This window comes from Cornus florida, unplaced genomic scaffold (genome assembly GCF_030987335.1).
Source record: "Cornus florida cultivar Cherokee Brave unplaced genomic scaffold, ASM3098733v1 CherokeeBrave_3.0.0_Hap2_Chr01, whole genome shotgun sequence".
In the NCBI taxonomy this organism is placed as follows: Eukaryota; Viridiplantae; Streptophyta; class Magnoliopsida; order Cornales; family Cornaceae; genus Cornus; species Cornus florida.
The window spans coordinates 53,162,730-53,181,431 of NW_026775571.1; the positions used below are offsets into that span (position 1 = coordinate 53,162,730).

An 18,702-nucleotide genomic window follows, 5' to 3' on the forward strand; every position below is an offset into this window, starting at 1 on the left:
TTGCTGAAAATTCACAATTTGTAGTTGACACTGTGTTGGTTGATAATGTTATGGTAGTTTCTCTGTGTATATGATGCATAATAAGAGTTGTGATCATGATAAGAACAAATAAAAAAAATATCAGCTCAAAAATCCTGACTGATCAAGGAATTTGATGCTATATTGACTTCAAAATTTACTAGTTGATCTAATTTCAGTACTTCAGGATGGCAATTTTTTAGAACAATGAAGGGAATAAGGCCACCGAATTTCAATATCAGAGCAATAAAAATGAAGCAGAATTTCAAATTTGTGAATACAGAAAGTAAAGTGAATCAATTGAGTGTTTTTTTGGGGTAACTAAATGAATCAACTGAGTGTTATAAGTAGAATAGCTAAAAAATTGAATACAAATACTTAAATATTTTCTGGTGCACTCACATCAATTGACGAATGAGCTAACTTACAGTGTAGTTCGTCTGTTGAGAAACAGATTGCTAGTTGTACTGCACTTATTATAAGATTCCATGACGAAAATATCAAATTTTCTTCTAGCAATATCAGTGGAAGCAGAAGCAACCAATATCTGTCTTCTCCATCGCGAAAAGAAAGGAAACCTCCTCTTTAAAGTTGTAGTAGTAGAGATACGAGCATTAATGGTCAAAATAAAAAAATTACATCATAAGATAATAAATACTATGAACAGGAATGATCGGCTCATTTAATAGGCATATACCTGCATAGAACATCACCAATTTCCTTCACATGGAATGCAAATATGGAATGTCCAAATCACATCATCAATAGGCAACTAAGCTAAGTTGTTCCCTCTTTTCCCAGTATATAAAAGATTTCTACAGATAAAATACAAAATATACAGTATTCAGTAAGTGAATAACTCATATTTACAAGGATTCTGATAAAGATGAACAGAAAAAAATAAAAAAATTGTATCCATAAAACTTTTATTTGTGGAGCAAAAAAATGCAAGTCTTAAGAATAGATTAAGAACAGTTTAATTAGAGTTCTTTGCGAAGAAAAAGTATTTCATCTCAAGAATGTCCAAATCAAGATTTTATTCCACTAGAATGAAATTCATTTGTCAAATATAAATTTGGCTAAATCCTCCCCCCTGCCCCCTTCAAAAAGATTAAATTCATTACTCAGATTTTACAAAATAAAGGAATGAAAAAGAGTAAAGAAAATTTTCCCATTTTGAATCACCCAACAGGGTGAAATAACAGTAGTTTAGGTCCCGAGTTCATGTACTTCATTCTGCCTACCTTGAAGACTAAATAGAGGTGGAGGAAATGCAAGCAAAAAAATAGATGTCATACAATTTTCATACAAACATATATGAATATATAAAAACAACTATATACACATGAAGAGAAATCTGCCTTAGAATAGGCTTCCATGCAATTCAAAGACAGGTTTCTACATGGATTAGTTATGAGTATTATGCAACTGCTATCAGTTAAGAAATTACTGATCCTTTTTTTTTTTTTTTTTTTTTTGATAAGTAGATATTATTCACTGATCCTATATTCAAAGATTAAATAGATCCAGAAAGAAAGAGTTTGATTCTTTTCAAATCCAAATCTACTTGGTATAAACTGATCCATATTTGGAATAATTAAAAATGCTAATCATGTTTAATAAGGACAAACTTATTTATTCATATTCAAAAGAATTGAAACTTTATTATTACAATTTAAACAAACGGGAATAGCAGAGAAATTTTGTTAAACTGGGGGAAAAAAAATAGGTACAATAGTAAACTAAAAGAAAAAACAGAACAAGAAACCCTTAGCTGATGTTTAGCTAGAATAAACCCTATAGCAGCCTGACCAAATAATACTCATCATCTGTTCTGATGCATGCCTATTAAACTATAAAGCTAAAAAAGTCAACCACAAATAGGGTAGTTCAATAAATTTTGTGCCACTTTCTTCCTCATTCAGGAACAATAGCAGTTGCAAAATCCCATCTGCCATTCTACTCAATTTTATCCAAAATTGAACATGGGCCAGGCATTGATTAAAGATTACTGTAGTAAATTATAGAGAAGCTTGAAATCTATGCTGCTTTGCTTCTGATTATATCAAGTCTATAGGTAAAATGGATCAAAGAAGTTTAAAGTCCAAATTATACATGACACCCAAGTGTAGCGCTGAAAGAAACTAAGCAGAGGTCTATGTATCATGTGAGGAATTGAAATGAAGCACAAGGAGACCCTGTAATGGGTGCAAAACTATTAAAAAGAACCCATTGCTCATTGGTCATTGCTCATTGACAAGTGTTCATTTAGATTATAAATATTTTTTATAGAAAAAATTGCATAGAACAAAGAATACAACAACATAGAGCAGAAGAAAACTTGAGATTCCAACAAAATCCTAATAACCTGCAATTACAACTTTAAAGAGACATTTCAATCGGAGTTAGGAGCTATTTTAGAAAATAAATTATGGAACTGTTTATAGAAGAAAACTTGGAAGTTTTCCACTTAAATCAGTAAGAAGCATAACATTACATTAAAGAAGAATGGTTTGATCTGTGGGAAATCTGCTTAACCCTAGTGTTGGGTTCTGGAGATCTTCAGTCAGACTCAACCCATCTGACTCTGCAGCACAAATAAATAAAGTCCTCCCAATGCAGTTCAAACACAGATTCAAAGCCCTATAAGTTCATGCAGCGCAATTTAAAAAAAAAATAACTGACTAGACCCTGCTCTACTGTTCTGCTCAGTCAAATGGTAAACCTAATAATACAGAATTGAATCATTTTGAAATGAATAAGCTATTGGAACTCAAGAATCAACAATCAATTATTGAGAAAGTTAAACAATGACAAATCTATGAGGAATCAAACAATCAGAAGTCATAATCCACAATCAGTCTTAAAGAGGTAAATGATCAATGTCAACTGAAGTACATAACTAAATGGTCATTCATCTCCAAATAATCGAAGCATAGAAGGAAATTAGTTTCAACACAGCTGAGATTAAGAATAAAAGTATTACCAAAGGACTAATGGTTGAAAGTCATCAAAAGATTAGGTGATGAACATTTGATTCAATCACAACGAGTTTCTGATATAGTTCACCAGAGATGGATTTCTCCATTACAACCTCTGGGTTGAAAATCCCATCATCCTCCTCTAAGAACATAGTCAACATATTCTTTGAAAAACCACTTACCAGTGCAACGCCACTCTGCTTGGCTGTGACTGGAGTAGCTTTGTACAGCCTAAGGTTCCAGAACACAATCTCTGGAACCTCACTATATCCCATTTTCTGAAATTTCCTCTGTATCACTTCACAGTCTGTTTTCCACCCTCTCAGCTGACCATTCATGCCATTTACTCCAAAAGAACTTCTACCATGGTCATAAACAACTGAGTCCTCAACCTCAGTATCTGAATCACTTTCTGATTCTTTATCCTTGTTGCCTCATCGAATTCCATATCACTGAAAACAAAGATTTTTTTATCATCTGCTCTTTGCTCAACTTTCCATCAACAGCACTTTTTAAGTTTCTATTAAAAACTTTCTGGAAGTCGGTATTTACACTTTATTCCATTTTCTTCACAAATTCAGTCTTCTCTAATAGACTATCTCCTTCCACTTTATGAAGCTGAGGCTTGGCACTGAAAGTAATCACTTTCCCTTTCCATGGATCTTCGCTGAGCTCCGAAATTAACAATCCCAGAGCCACACAAACCTCCATAGGAGTACCATTCATACTTTCCGATACATCACACACAGCAATTCAATTTCTCAGCTTCCCTTTCTCTGAAAGGTCCTCCACCATTCTAGCCCATTGAAGCTCTGCAACTTTTCCACCATCTTTGTCCCTCAAAGAGGTATTATCTCATGGGGAAGCAATGCTACTGCTGAAATTTTTGTCTTCCCATATTTGACATCCTCAAGGTACCCTTTAAACCTCTTGTTGTCGCGTTGCAAAAATATGTTTTTGCAGTTCTTCATTGCCACTGAAGCAACCCTTTTGTATGGAAGTGTGTCCCAATGTTTTGCACTCATAAAAACCCCTGGTAACTCTAGAGCTTTATGAAGTGGCACAAGCACTTCCTTCCTCAATCGGTCTTTGACTCTATACACATAATGAGCTTCTTCAATTCCTCTGTACTCTTCATAATCCTCAAGAGGAAAAACCATTTTTGCAATGCTTTCGCAAATCAAAGTGGACTTGTCATACGAAGAATCGATAGAGGGGCACCATTTGGCTGCCAAACTGATGTTGTTGATCTTCCAAGTGTTCAAACACTGAATGTTGAACCTCAGATGCTCAGCGAAGAGCTCAGAAATCTTGTCATGCAAGAACTGATACTCAGGGTCATCATTGTACCTCCCAGAGGCCTTCTTAGCCTTGGCAAGCTCTCTCTCCTTCCTCAAAACCCTAGCCTTCTCTCTATCACCATTCTCCTTCTCCATGTTGGCCTTGATTCTTTGTTTCCTAGTTTCCTGAGGCCTCAACTTCCTATTCTCCTCTTGTTTCATTTCCTTTTCGCTTTTGATTCTCTTCCTCATCTCTCTCACATAATCAATTCTGCTATCAGGTCTCCTCCTCATCTCTCTCACAAAATGCGTTCCCCTATCGATTCTCATGCCACAAGCTAGCCTCCCCTTCTTTCTCAGAAAATGCAGATTGATGTTTCTCTTTCTCACAAAATTCATTTTTCTGCATATACCACTCTTTCTCGATCTCCTCGAGATGTATTGGATTTGGGGCCCCTCGAGGAGACGGAAGAGGATCTCCAGCAAGTCCTTCAAGTAGCCAAATTCGGCCAAGATACTGACATTGGATGCTAGGGTTTTGGGGTGGTTTTCGTGAAGCCAAAGTGCTGCCTTGTAAAAATTCTCCTTGTCAAACTTTCCGGTGCCTCGGACGCCTCACGGGTTGCATATGAATTTTCAGAGTAATCGCAACACTCTTCAACCTTCTGGTGAGATCCGACTTCTTTTCACCGAGATTCCGGCGAGATAATGGGGATGTGTGTCGGGGACAATGTGGAAGGAGAGATCTAGGCATGGATTGCCAGTGAATAAATAGGTTAGGTATTTGTTCTCAGTTAAACCCTCGGTGGTGGCCTATTGGTGGAGCCCATCGGTTGTGACAGTCACGGTGGCGGTAAACGCATTCGTGGTGGCGGCGGTGGCGCCGGCAAGAAGCTTATCGGTCGTGGCAGTGGCAGTGGCAGTGATGGTGGCCTCTGTAGTGGCAGTGGCGATGGTGTTGGTGGCCAGTTGGCGGCGGTGGCAAGTCGGTGAAGCGCATTGGTGGTGGTGGTGGTGGTGGTGGCCAGTTGGAGATGCCTTGTGGTTTTGGAAAGTCTTCACCTATCGGTTGTGGCGGTGGCTAGACGGTGAAGCCCATCGACGGTGGCGCTGTCATCGACTGTGGTTGTGGCCAGTGGATAAAACTCATTGGCGGTGATGGTGGGCCAGGTGGCGGCAGCAACTGGGTGACGCCCGTCGGTTTCATTGGCACAGGATTGTTGGCTCTCCATCTTTGTAAATTTCTAGTGGGCCCAAAAGCCTGCTTACTTGGGCACTAAGGTGTATTTATAAGGTCTATTTACTTGGCCACCAAATTGAGGGTTGTACTATGGTGCGACCGAACCTAAGTAACAATTTTATAAATATCTAACACAATCCTATTAACGGCATTTATAGTGCCACATCCGATGGCGTTCGTTGTTTTATTATAGTACTGGGTAGTATGCAATTGCGTTTTTTAGTATTTATGTCTGCCTTTCCCTTCATTAATAACGGCTTGTGATGAGCGCTGAAAAGTGCGTATTTAAACCCATTAAGCTTAGGCATTCTACTACCTTTATCTATCTTACTTTACCGTTTTAGATTGATTTCGTATTATTTCCATTTTTAGGCACTTATCCTGAAAATAAGCTAACTCAGCCAAATAAGAGCAGAAATGAAGCAATTCTGGGATAAATCAAAGAAATGAGCCAAGTGGAAGCAAAAGGAAGAAAAAGGTGGAAATCAACATTTTCGATCGATCTCAGATCAAGGTTCAATCGATCCAACATGATCGATCTCAGCACTTCAAGATGGATCAGAGCCATGATGATATTTTCAGAGATCCCAAAAGTTCGATCGATCCAACATCATTCTTCGATCGATCGAACTGCTTTGTCCTTATCTAAATGATTGATCTTATCTAGTTGTACCACCCTACCAACTACTTTTGTCCTTTTCCCAAAAATATCTTCAAAATATCTCAGATTTGTCTTTATCCAAAAAGTGCCACCAATGAAGATCGATCCAGCCTAAGTTCGATAGATCTTAGCCATGTTCGATCGATCCAAGTCCAAGGTTCGATCGATCAAACTTCCTCCAGTGCAAAAAAGTTAAATTTCCAGCTCATTGAAAGTTGTCCTTTATCCAATCATTGGGGAATATTTTGTGCACAACCCCAGCTCATTTTGGGTGTCATTTGACCTACCTATATAAGGATAAGGATTGCTTTTTAGAAGAGAGGACCTCATACCATATCATATCATCTCATACCTTGTAAGAACTCTTGGAGAGCAAGCTTAGAGGAGGAGGAGGCTAGAGACACCATTAGAGACTACCAAGGAGCAAATCTCTACCATGGAGTTAGCCCTTGAGGGTTGGAGAAGCACTACCATGAGTGGCTAGACATCCTCTTGGGGCTAGAGTTAGCCCCAAGCATGCTTTCTACATCTTGATTTTGTGTATTATTGAGGGATTAGTGTTGTAATATATATTTTGGCACTTTTATATACATAGATCTTGTTTATTCAATGATTTATGTGGTTTAATGCTTCCAATTGATCATTTCATTCTATCCATATGTCTAAGTATGCTAGAATAGATGTTCATGTGTTTGTCTCTATCTCTTGTGTTATTGATGCATGTCTATGTGTATTAATGCTATAGATCTAGAGATTGTCAAAACATAGTGCTTAAAGGAATGCTCTTGTAATTTTCTAGATGGTTCATGCTCATTTCTTGATGGATTGTGCCTCTCCCTTAGCTTAATTAGTTTAATTTCATGTCATTAGCTTAATTGTAGTGTAATTGTAGCATAGTTGTTAGATAGGAGGACAATCCATGCTTGTTGTTTGACGTTCCATACTTTTGAATGCAAGTAGCATATGTCTCTAACCTTGTGGTGTATTTGGCTTGTGAGCTTAATGAAAGGATTAATGAATTGCTAGATATATTGTGCTTTTCACATGCTATTTAGACATATATACTTAATTGCTAGATATATTGTGTTTTTCACATGTTAATTAGACAATGTATGCTTAATTAGTCACCCTTGCTAATTGAATCAACCAAACACACACACACACATCAATATTGCAACACACATTACCCTTATTAGTCACTAGTTAAGGGTGTAGAAAAGCATTGCTTGGTGGTGACCTCTAAACCCCAAGAACTCTCTCTCTCTTACTTACTCCTTATTGCATTCAATTATTTAGTTTAATTTGCTCTCTAGTTTAATCAACCAACCAACCATTTGTTTGATCACTCGACCTACTAACCCTAATGCGATTCCACAACCAAGTACGACTCCAATCCCTTGGGACGATCCCTACTCACCCTTGCTACGTTAGTAGTAATGGTAGTAGTGGTTTTTATAAATTAAAACTTGACCAAAAAGGCTTTTCTTGAACCGCACATTCACTACATCAATTTGGCGTATATCAAGCGGCTTCCACTCGTCAGCTTGTAAGGAAAATAAGTTTCAATGTGAGATTTGTGAGCTTTCTAAACATACGAGAACCAATTATATCTCTCATATGCATCGTGCACCTAGTATGTTTGATCTCATACATTCCAATGTGTGGGGTCCTTCTCCTGTTATTGCTTTTTCGGGGCATCGTTATTATGTCACATTCATTGATCATTATTCCCACTGCATATAGGTATATTTACTTTAAAAGAAATCTGAAGTTTTTCCCTTGTTCATTCAATTTCTCTAAATGATCAAAACTCAATATAAAACTATTGTTAGGAGTATTAGGTCAGACAATGGTCGTGAATACGTTTCCAATGAGTTTCGGTCTCAATTTAACGAACAAGGTATTCTTCATCAGCTTACTTGTCCATATACCCCTGAACAGAATGGTGTGGCAGAGCGTAAAAACCACCAACTAATGTCAGTTGTTCAATGAATTTTAAGTGGTATGAATGTGTCAAAATCATACTAGCACATGGTGGTTCTTATAGCTACTATCTTCATTAATCGTACCCTAGTAGAGTATTAAATGGTAAGGCCCCCTTACATGTGCTTCAGCCTGATATTACTCTTTTTTCCATCATGCCTCGGGTGTTTAGATGTACATGTTTTGTTTAGAACCGTAGCCCTTCTCGTACTAAACTTGATGACATGGCCATTAAATGTATCTTTTTAGGATACTCTTCCATATCAAAAGGTTACCGGTGTTATTATCCTATACACAAACACATGTGTCACTCTTGATGTCACCTTTCATGAGCATACCCCTTTTATGGTTCTAACACTATCTTGCAGAAAACTTCTACTCCCGATCAAGAGGCTTCTCCTCTTGCTCGTCCTCTTCCTATTTTTCAAGAAGAGTCTTCTCTTGTGGTTTCCTCACCCCATTTGTAGGTCTATTCTCGCCGCCCTCGTGCTCCGACTCCACTGCCTTCATCCTCCTCAGATACAGGTTCAGGTACATCTCCTCTCTCCTCTTTACATTTCCCTAACCCTGTTCCTGAGTCTCGGTATCCCACTCAAAACCGCAAACCCCCTACTCAATTTGGATTCGCTTGTACTACTCCCTCCGTCCCAAATTAGATGTCCTGTTTTGGGAACCATGACTCACAAATTTTGTGAGTCACGGTTCCCAAAACAGGACATCTAATTTGGGACGGAAGGAGTAGTACTGATCATCCTATTTCGCAGTATATCTCTTATAATGGTCTTTCAGGGTCTTACCGAGCCTTTCTAAGCAAACTTGATTCCATTTCCATTCCCAGAAATGGGTTTGAGGCACTCCGGAATCCCAATTAATTGTCTACTATGATGGTAGAAATGAATGCTTTGTAGCAAAATGAAACATGGGAGCTTATATCTCTCCCTCCTAGTGAAAAGACCGTTGGTTGCAAATGGGTATTCAATGTTAAATATCTGGCCGATGGCTCAATTGATATGTATAAGGCCCGTTTGGTGGCCAAAGGGTTTACTCAAATACATGGTAAAGATTTTAATGATATCTTTGCTCCAGTGGCTAAATTGACCTCAGTTCATTTGCTTGTCTCCCTGGCTGCCTCTCACAATTGGCCTCTTCATTAGCTTGATGTGAAGAATGTTTTCCTTAACGGTGATCTTGTTGAGACTATTTACATGGATCCTCCACCCGGTTTTCGGGCAGAGGGGGAGTATGCTAGAAAGGTATGTTGATTGCAGAAGTATTTGTATGGGTTAAAACAATCTCCCAGAGCTTGGTTCAGAAGCTTCAATGATGTAATTTTATCCATGGAGTTTGTTAGATGCCATTCTGACCATACATGTGTTATCTACCGTTCCTCCACTGGTCGATGTATCATTCTTCTTATCTATGTTGATGATATCATCATTACTGGCAATGACACCCCTGGGATTGCTCAAGTAAAGCTTCAATTGGATAAAGCTTTTGATATGAAAGTGCAACTCAGATATTTCTTGGGAATTGAGGTTGCTAGATCTAAGCAGAGTATCTCTTTATCGCAAAGAAAGTATGTCTTGGATCTTCTTCGAGACACGGGTATGCTTGGGTGTAAACTTGCTTCCACTTCAATAGATCCTAATATGAAGATCTCAGCTGAGTCTGGAGATCTCCTTTCCGATCCCTCCCAGTATCAGCTCTTGGTAGGAAGATTGATTTATCTTACCAACACCCGTCCTGATTTGGCTTTTGCGGTTAGTGTTGTGAGCCAGTTTATGCATGCTCCTCATACAACTCAAATGGATGCGGTATATAATATAAACAAATGCAAAATCCTAAACGCATCAGTAAAAGTATCAAATTCACAAATGCCACCTAGCATCACTTAGCAACTCATGATCCATTCATGGACACACAACAACCACAAAGATAGAGTTCTTAGAAATGCCCAGTAAATTAGCAAATCAAAATTGAATTGTTGGAGATAAAAGAATGAATAATAATGAAGATGGCAATTGACCCATTGATAATTCTACAGCTAGTTGGCTGAAAAAGCGTATGTTGTATTATTTAGTTATATATATATATATATATAATATGGGCAGAAACTTTTTCTACCTACAGTCAAATTTATTCAATTATTTTTTAATACGTAGTAAACTGCATCTATGACAATAGCAAAGTTACCAAATGGCATCTAACCCAATCATATAACTTTCCCATCCTCAAAAAGGAGGGGAGGAGTTCAAAATAGTGTGTGCGAGTGTCTTTCTTACCAATATAAGAGGAAAACAAAAAGTAGCAAAGCAGTTAAAGCAAGGAAGTCACATATTTCCTAGTTTTATGAATTATTTGTCATATTAGATCAATACTTAAAGCTCTTTAAATTGGTTAAACAACAACCCGAAAAACATAAACAAAAAAAATATTTGGCCCTTAGGTAACAGAAACATTTTTTTTTTTTTAAATGAAACAGATTGCTAATATAATCAATTGTTACACATATCACACAGAAAATTAAAATAGATTCACTTAGGAAACTCCAATTAGGATAAAGTTGTGTCTGAATACATAACAAAATCTATTATTATGAAACTGCATGTGAAATACTAATACACACCAAAGTACTAGAATCACTATATATGGAGACTAGAATCAATGCATCAGAAGAAATATAATGTAGAAGAAAGAGAAGAGAAATATGTAAAAGGTTTGAATGAGATATATAAATACTCATTCACAACTCTCACATTTATATACTAAAAAGAGCACATGTTAATATTACAATAAAGGAAACTAAATAAAATCATTGCATATTCTATGCCTAGACATATGCGTAAATAAAATCAAATCCATTATTTGTGGCTATCATATCTCAGATAATATGGTAAGTCACATCCCATGATTTGCACCTATCATATCTCGGCTAACACTCCCCCTCGAGTTGGTGTGTGGATGTTTGAGACGCCCAACTTGGACAATACATCCTTAAACATGAGATTGGATTAGCGGTACATCGTGAGACCTTCCTTTACAATGGGAACAAGTGAAGACATGGGACGAGAGTTAGTATGAAGACAAGGAAAAGCAGTTCAAGACTTATGAAATCTTAGTTGGGCACAGGTAGACCCATGCGAGGGATCTACCCAGTCACAAGCCTCGGAGTATTGCCTTATATATATATCGAAGGGGTTGACCTATGGAAAATAGAGACAGGCAAAGGGAGGAAAGCAAACCTTCCCGGGTTGACTATATATCCATAAGCGGGAGAAACAGTGACTTAGTTGAAGAGGCTAGGATGAGGAAGACGGAAAAGGATAGGATCGAGCATGATCACCGAACTGCTAAGACATGCAAATCTGATTAGCGATGTTTTTCTGTTAAATGAAGTGCCAATCAACAAATCAAAGTGTCTCCTCAGACCATAAACATTCGATAATGTCTCCTCAGACCCAAAACAACCAACCATGTCTCCTCAGACCGTAAACAACCAACAATGTCTCCTCAGACCATTTCCCTTCATACATATGTTTAAAATATGAAGATAGAAAAATCAACAGTGTCTTCTCAGAACATTCCCCTTCATACATATGTTTAAACAATATAGATGGAAAAATCAATAATGTCTCCTCAGACCATAGAATGCCCTCATTGAGGTCGGACAAGCCTGCCTACTCGACACCTCACGGGAGGGGGATGTCTACTTAAACCGGGTGGTGACGAACTTGCAATGCCCTCATTGCAATCGGACCACCCTGACTTTGATACCAAGAAGAAATATAATATAGAAGAAAGAGATGAGAAATATGTAAAAGGTTTGAATAAGATATATAAACACTCATTCACAACTCTCATATTTTTATACTAAAAAGAGCACACGTTAATATTACAATAAAGGAAACTACATAAAATCATTGCATATTCTATACCTAGACATATGCTTAAATAAAGTCAAATCCATGATTTGTGGCTATCATATCTCAAATAATATGGTAAGTCACATCCCATGATTTGCGCCTATCATATCTCGGCTAACAGTATCCCCACAAGGAAACAAAAATCAAAGTGATCTCAAAAAACTCAAAATCTAATCTAAGGTCATTGGTTGGTGTAATGCATGCAGACTACAGATAGAATACATCTGAACACCGTCAACAGAAGCATGTCATATATTCTGAAAAACACAAGTTATATTATATAACTATGACCTTTTTATTTTAAGGTAAAAGGTAATCTGATCTTCATTGGAGTCACTTATGTTTTCAAAACTTAAGATCCAAATATTCTTCTGATAAGTCCTTCAGACAACAACCAGATCCACTGGAGCATCCGACAATTATGATTACAAGAAACACATTACCAAGAGCAAAAAAGAAAAAAGAAAACAATATAGATTTATGAATTAATATTGAAAGAAAACAATGAAATACTTATGAGCAGAGCTTTTGTAGAAGAACCAGTTTTTTCACTTGCAATAACTCTTGGATGTAGTCCCGTTGCTGACAAATCACAATCTCTTTTGCTGAAAATTCAAAATTTACTAGTGGATCTAATTTCGGTCATTTAGGATGGCAATAATCGGAGCAATAAAAATAAAGCAAGTTGCGGATACAGTTAGTAAAGCGATCAATTGAGTTTATAAGTAGAATAGGTCAAAAATCGAATGCAAATTTTCAGGGAAACTCATCGATTGAGGAATGAGCTAACTTAGCGTGTAGCTCGTCCGTTCAGAAATAGATTGCTAGTTGTACTGCACTTATTATAAGATTCCACAATGACAATATCAAATTTTCTTCTAGCAACATCAGTGGTATAAAAAACAACCAGTATCGGCCTTCTCTATAGCGAAAAGAAAGGAAACCTCCTCTTTAAGTTCGTAGCGGTAGAGATACAAGCATTAAATGGTCAAAATAAAAAACTCACATGATAAAATAATATGAATGTTCGGATCAATGAAATGAACAAGATAACATGTAAGAGAAGCCAAAAATAGACTGGGGAATTTCATTCTACATTCATGACCAAACATGATATAGTCAAAATAGGCCTCCATGTCATCATCATCGTCTTCATAGAACATCACCAATTTGCATCACTTGGAAAGCAATTGTGGAATGTCCAAATCACATCATCAATGGGAAACTAAGCTAAGGTGTTCCCTCTTTTCTGGTATATAAAATATTTCTATAGATAAAATACAAAATGTACAGTATTCAGTAAGTGAATAACTCATATTTACAAGGATTCTGATAAAGATGAACAGAAAAAATATATATATATAAAATTTGTATCCATAAAACTTCGATTTGTGGAGCAGAAAAAAGCTAGTCTTAAGAATAGATAAACTAGGATTAGGTACTACTTGGAAGATCTCAGTAAGAACAGTTTAATTAGAGTTCTCTGCGAAGAAAAAGTATTTCATCAAGGATATAGATGTTTCAGATATTTTGGAATTTTAATCAAGGATATCAAGAAAATTTTGTCTAAGTTTCAAGAGAGGAAGATTTATCATGCTCTAGCGACACAGAAACTGCTGGTTTTAGCAAAAATAAGGCAAAGATAAGTAGAGAAAAAAAGGAGCAGCGTTGTACTCCATAGTTTATGGTTAATTAACTTTAATCTCTTTTGCTGGAAATTCACAATTTGTAGCTGACACTGTGTTGGACGATAATGTCATGATAGTTTCTCTGTGCATATGATGCATAATAAGAGTTGTGATCAATGATAAGAACAAATAAAAAAATATATATCAGGTCAAAAATCCTGACTGATCAAGGAATTTGATGCTATATTGACTTCAAAATTTACTAGTTGATCTAATTTCAGTCATTCAGAATGGCAATAATTAGAACAATGAAGGGAATAAGGCCGCCGAACTTCAATATCAGAGCAATAAAAATAAAGCAGAATTTCAAATTTGCGAATACAGAAAGTAAAGTGAATCAATTGAGTGTTTTTTTTTCTGTAAGTAAATGAATCAATTGAGTGTTATAAGTAGAATAGCTCAAAAATCGAATCCAAATACATATACATTTTCTAGTGCACTCACCACAATTGACGAATAAGCTAACGTAGTGTGTATAGTTCATCTGTTGAGAAACAGATTGCTAGTTGTACTGCACTTATTATAAGATTCCATGATGACAATACCAAATTTTCTTCTAGCAACATCAGTGGTAGCAGAAACAACCAATATCTGCCTTCTCTATAGCTAAAAGAAAGGAAACCTCCTCTTTAAAGTTGTAGTAGTAGAGATACGAGCATTAAATGGTCAAAATAAAAAAATAAAAATTACTTGATAAAATAATAAATAATATGAACAGGAATGATCGGATCATTGAATAGGCATATACCTGCATAGAACATCACCAATTTCCTTCACATGGAACGCAAATGTGGAATGTCCAAATCACGTCATCAATAGGCAATTAAGCTAACGTGTTCCCACTTTTCCCGGTATATAAAAGATTTCTATAGATAAAATACAAAATATACAGTATTCAGTAAGTGAATAACTCATATTTACAAGGATTCTGATAAAGATGAACAGAAAAAAATAAAAAATTGTATCCATAAAACTTCTATTTGTGGAGCAGAAAAATGCAAGTCTTATGAATAGATAAACTAGAATTAGGTACTATTTGGAAGATCTCAGTAAGAATGTCTAAATCAAGATTTTATTCCACTAGAATGAAATTCATTTGTCAAATATAAATTTGGCGAAATCCTCCCCCCTGCCCCCTTCTCAAAGATAAAATTCATTACTCAGATTTTACAAAATAAAGGAATGAAAAAGAGTAAAGAAAATTTTGCCATTTTGAATCACCCAAAAGAGTGAAATAACATAGTTTAGGTCCCGAGTTCATGTACTCCATTCTGCCTACCTTGAAGACTAAATAGAGGTGGAGGAAATGCAAGCAAAAGAATAGATGTCATACAATTTTCGTACAAACATATATGAACATATAAAATCAACTACATACACATGAAGAGAAATCTACCTTAGAAAAATCGAAAGCCTATTTGTGTTTTAGCAAATAGGATTCCATGCAATTCAAAGACAGGTTTCTACATGGATTAGATATGAGTATTATGCAAATGCTATCAGTTAAGAAATTACTGATCCTCATTTTTTTTTTTTTTTTTGATAAGTAGAAATTATTCACTGATCCTATATTCGAAGATTAAATAGATCCAGAAAGAAAGAGTTTGATTCTTTTAAAATCCAAATCCACTTGCTGATCCATTTAATATTTGGACTAATTAGAATCATGTTTAATAATAACAAACTTATTTATTCATATTCAAAAGAATTGAAACTTTATTATTACAAATTAAAAAATGAGAAGGGAAATAGCAGAGAAATTTTGTTAAACTGGGGAAAATATATATATACATATAGGTACAATAGTAAACTAAAAGAAAAAACAAAATAAGAAAAGCCTTAGCTGATGTTTAACTAGAATAAACCCTATAGCAGCCTGACCAAATAATACTCATCATCTATTCTGATGCATGCCTATTAAATTCTAAAGCTAAACAAGTCAACCACAAATAGGGTAGTTCAATAAACAACTCGATGCCCATTTTGTTCCACTTTCTTCCTCATTGAGGAACAATAGCAATTGCAAAATCCCATCTGCCATTCTACTCAATTTTATAGAAAAGTGAACATGGGGGAGACATTGATTAAAGATTACTGTAGTAAATTAAAGAGAAGCTCGAAATCTATGCCTCTTTGCTTGTGATTATATCAAGTCTATAGGTAAAATGGATCAAAGCAGTTTCAGTGAAGCTTAGCAGAGGTCTATGTACCATGTGAAAGAATTAAAATGAAGCACAAGGAGACCCCATAATGGGTGCAAAACTATTAAAAAGAACTGATTGCCAAGTGTTTATTTAGATTCTAAATCTTTTTTATAGCAAGTATTCTTAGCAAAAATTGCATAGAACAAAGAATACGACAAAATAGAGCAGAAGAAAACTTGTGATTCCAACCAAATCCTAATCGCCTGCAATTACAACTTGAAAAAGACATTTCAATCAGAGTTAGGAGCTATTTTAGAAAATAAATTATGGAACTGTTTATAGAAGAAAACTTGGATGTTTTCCACTTAAATCAGTAAGAACTAAGATGCATAACATTACATTAAAGAAGAATGGTTTGATCTGTGGGCAATCTGCTTAACCCTAGTGTTGGGTTCTGGAGATCTTCAGTCAGACTCAATCCATCTGACTCTGCAGCTCAAAAGTCCCCCAATGCAGTTCCAACACAGATTCAAGCACTACAAGTTCATCCATTGTTCAATGAATGATTCAAAGAACCTATTCATTTTATCATTCCTGGGGAGTTGAAAGGCATCTTCAATTAAAAGAAACTGACTAAACCCTGCTCTACTGCTCTGCCCAACCAAATGGTAAACCTAATTGAATCATTTTGAAAAGAATAAGCAATTGGAACTCAAGAATCAACAATCAATTATTGAGAAAGTTAAACAATGACAAATCTGCAAGGAATCAAACAATCAGAAGCCATAATCCACAATCAGTCTGAAAGAGGTCAATGATCAATGTCAATTGAAGTACATAACTAAATGGTCATTCATCTCCAAATAAACAAAGCATACACGGAAATTAGTTTCAACACAGACAGAGATTAAGAATTAATAAAAGTATTACCAAAGGACTAATGGTTGAAAGTCATCAAAAGATTAGGTGATGAACATTTGATTCAATCATAACAAGGAGTTTCTAATATAGTTCACCAGAGATAGCTTTCTCCATTACAACCTCTGGGTTAAAAATCCCATCATCCTCCTCCATGGACATAGTCCACACAAGCTAGCCTCCCCTTCTTTCTCAGAAAATGCGGATTGATGTTTCTCTTTCTCACAAAATTCATTTTTCTGCATAGACCACTCTTTCTCGATCTCTTCGAGATGGAAGAGATTTCGGCAAGTCCTTGAAGTAGCCAAATTCGGCCAAGGCACCGACATTGGATGCTGGGGTTTTGGGGTGGTTTTGGTGAAGCCTAAGTGCCGCCTTGTAGAAATTCTCCTTGTCGGACTTTTCGAGCTTCGGGTGCCTCGGACGCCTCGCAGGTTGTAATCCCAATAGTTCTTCAACATTCTGGTGAGATCCCGACTGAGATTCCGGCGAGATAGTGGGGATGTGTGTCGGGTACAATGTGGAAGAAGAGATCTAGGCATGGATTGCCAGTGGATAGATAGGTTAGGGATTTGTTCTTGGTGAAACCCATCGGTGGTGGCCTGTTGGTGGAGCCCATCGGTCGTGACAGTCGCGGTGGCGGTAAACGCAGTCGTGGCGGCGGCAGGAAGCTTATCGGTCGTGGCAGTGGCAGTCATGGTGGCCTCCGTAGTGGCAGTGACGGTGGCATCTGTTGTGGCAATGGTGCTGGTAGCCAATTGGTGACGCCTGGTGGTGGCGGTGGCAAGTCGGTGCAGTGCATTGGTGGTGGCGGTTGTATCCGTTGTGGCGGTGGTGCTGGTGGCCAGTTGGCGATGCCTGGTGCTGGTGCAAGTCTTCACCCATCGGTTGTGGCGGTGGCCAGAAGGTGAAGCCCATCGATGGTGGCGCTGTCATCGGCCGTGGCTGTGACCAGTGGATGAAACGCATCATCGGCGGTAGTGGTGGCGGCAACTGGGTGAAGCCCAGCGTGGTGGCATGCCATTGGCACGGGATTGTTGGCTCTCCATCTTTGTAAATTTCCGGTGGGCCCAAAAGCCAATTTACTCGGGCACTAAGGTCTATTTATAAGGTCTATTTACTTGGCACCCAAGTTGAGGGTTGTACTATGGTGCGACCGAACCTATGTAACAATTTTATAAATATCTGACACGATCCTATTAACGGCATCTATAGTGCCACATCCGATGGCGTTCGCTGTTTTATTATAGTACTGGGTAGTATGCGATTGCGTTTTCAGTTCATGGCTGTTACTGATGTTTAGGTGTGCTCTTTATTAAATTAAAATCAGAGTAAACTGTATTAAACCCTGAATTATTAGTCATTTGCAAGAAATTCCGTTGAACTACAAAAAATTTCTCTGAACTATGATTTTGTTGCAATTTACCCCCTTGAATTATTAGTCATTTGCAAGAAATTCCGTTGAACTACAAAAAATTTCTCTGAACTATGATTTTGTTACAATTTACCCCCTTAAACTATTGGTCATTTGCAAGAAAACCTCCTAAACTACAAAAAAACCCCTTGAACTATAATTTTGTTACAATTTACCCCCCTGAACTATGATTTTGTTGTAATTTACCCCCATGACATCAGCTTCTGGCACCGAAAATTTTGAAAGACCAGTTTACCCTTATAAAACACTGCGTAGTTTTCACTTATACACTTCTTACAATTTTTTTCTACCAAAAGATATTTTTCACCCAACATAACCCAAAACAAAGAGCTAGAGAGAGAGAGAAAAGACCAAAGAAATCTGAGGTCGGCGGAATGGCTCGGTCTCGAATGATGGCGGCTTGTGCGCGAAGGACTCGGCTGTGATGAGAG

At 37.0% G+C, this 18,702-nt stretch overlaps 1 pseudogene; it reads right to left on the minus strand.

Annotated features, from left to right (window-relative positions):
- Positions 1-3,028: 3,028 nt before the first annotated feature.
- On the minus strand, positions 3,029-5,511 carry LOC132272351 (uncharacterized; annotated as a pseudogene).
- Between the last annotated feature and the right edge of the window lie 13,191 nt (positions 5,512-18,702).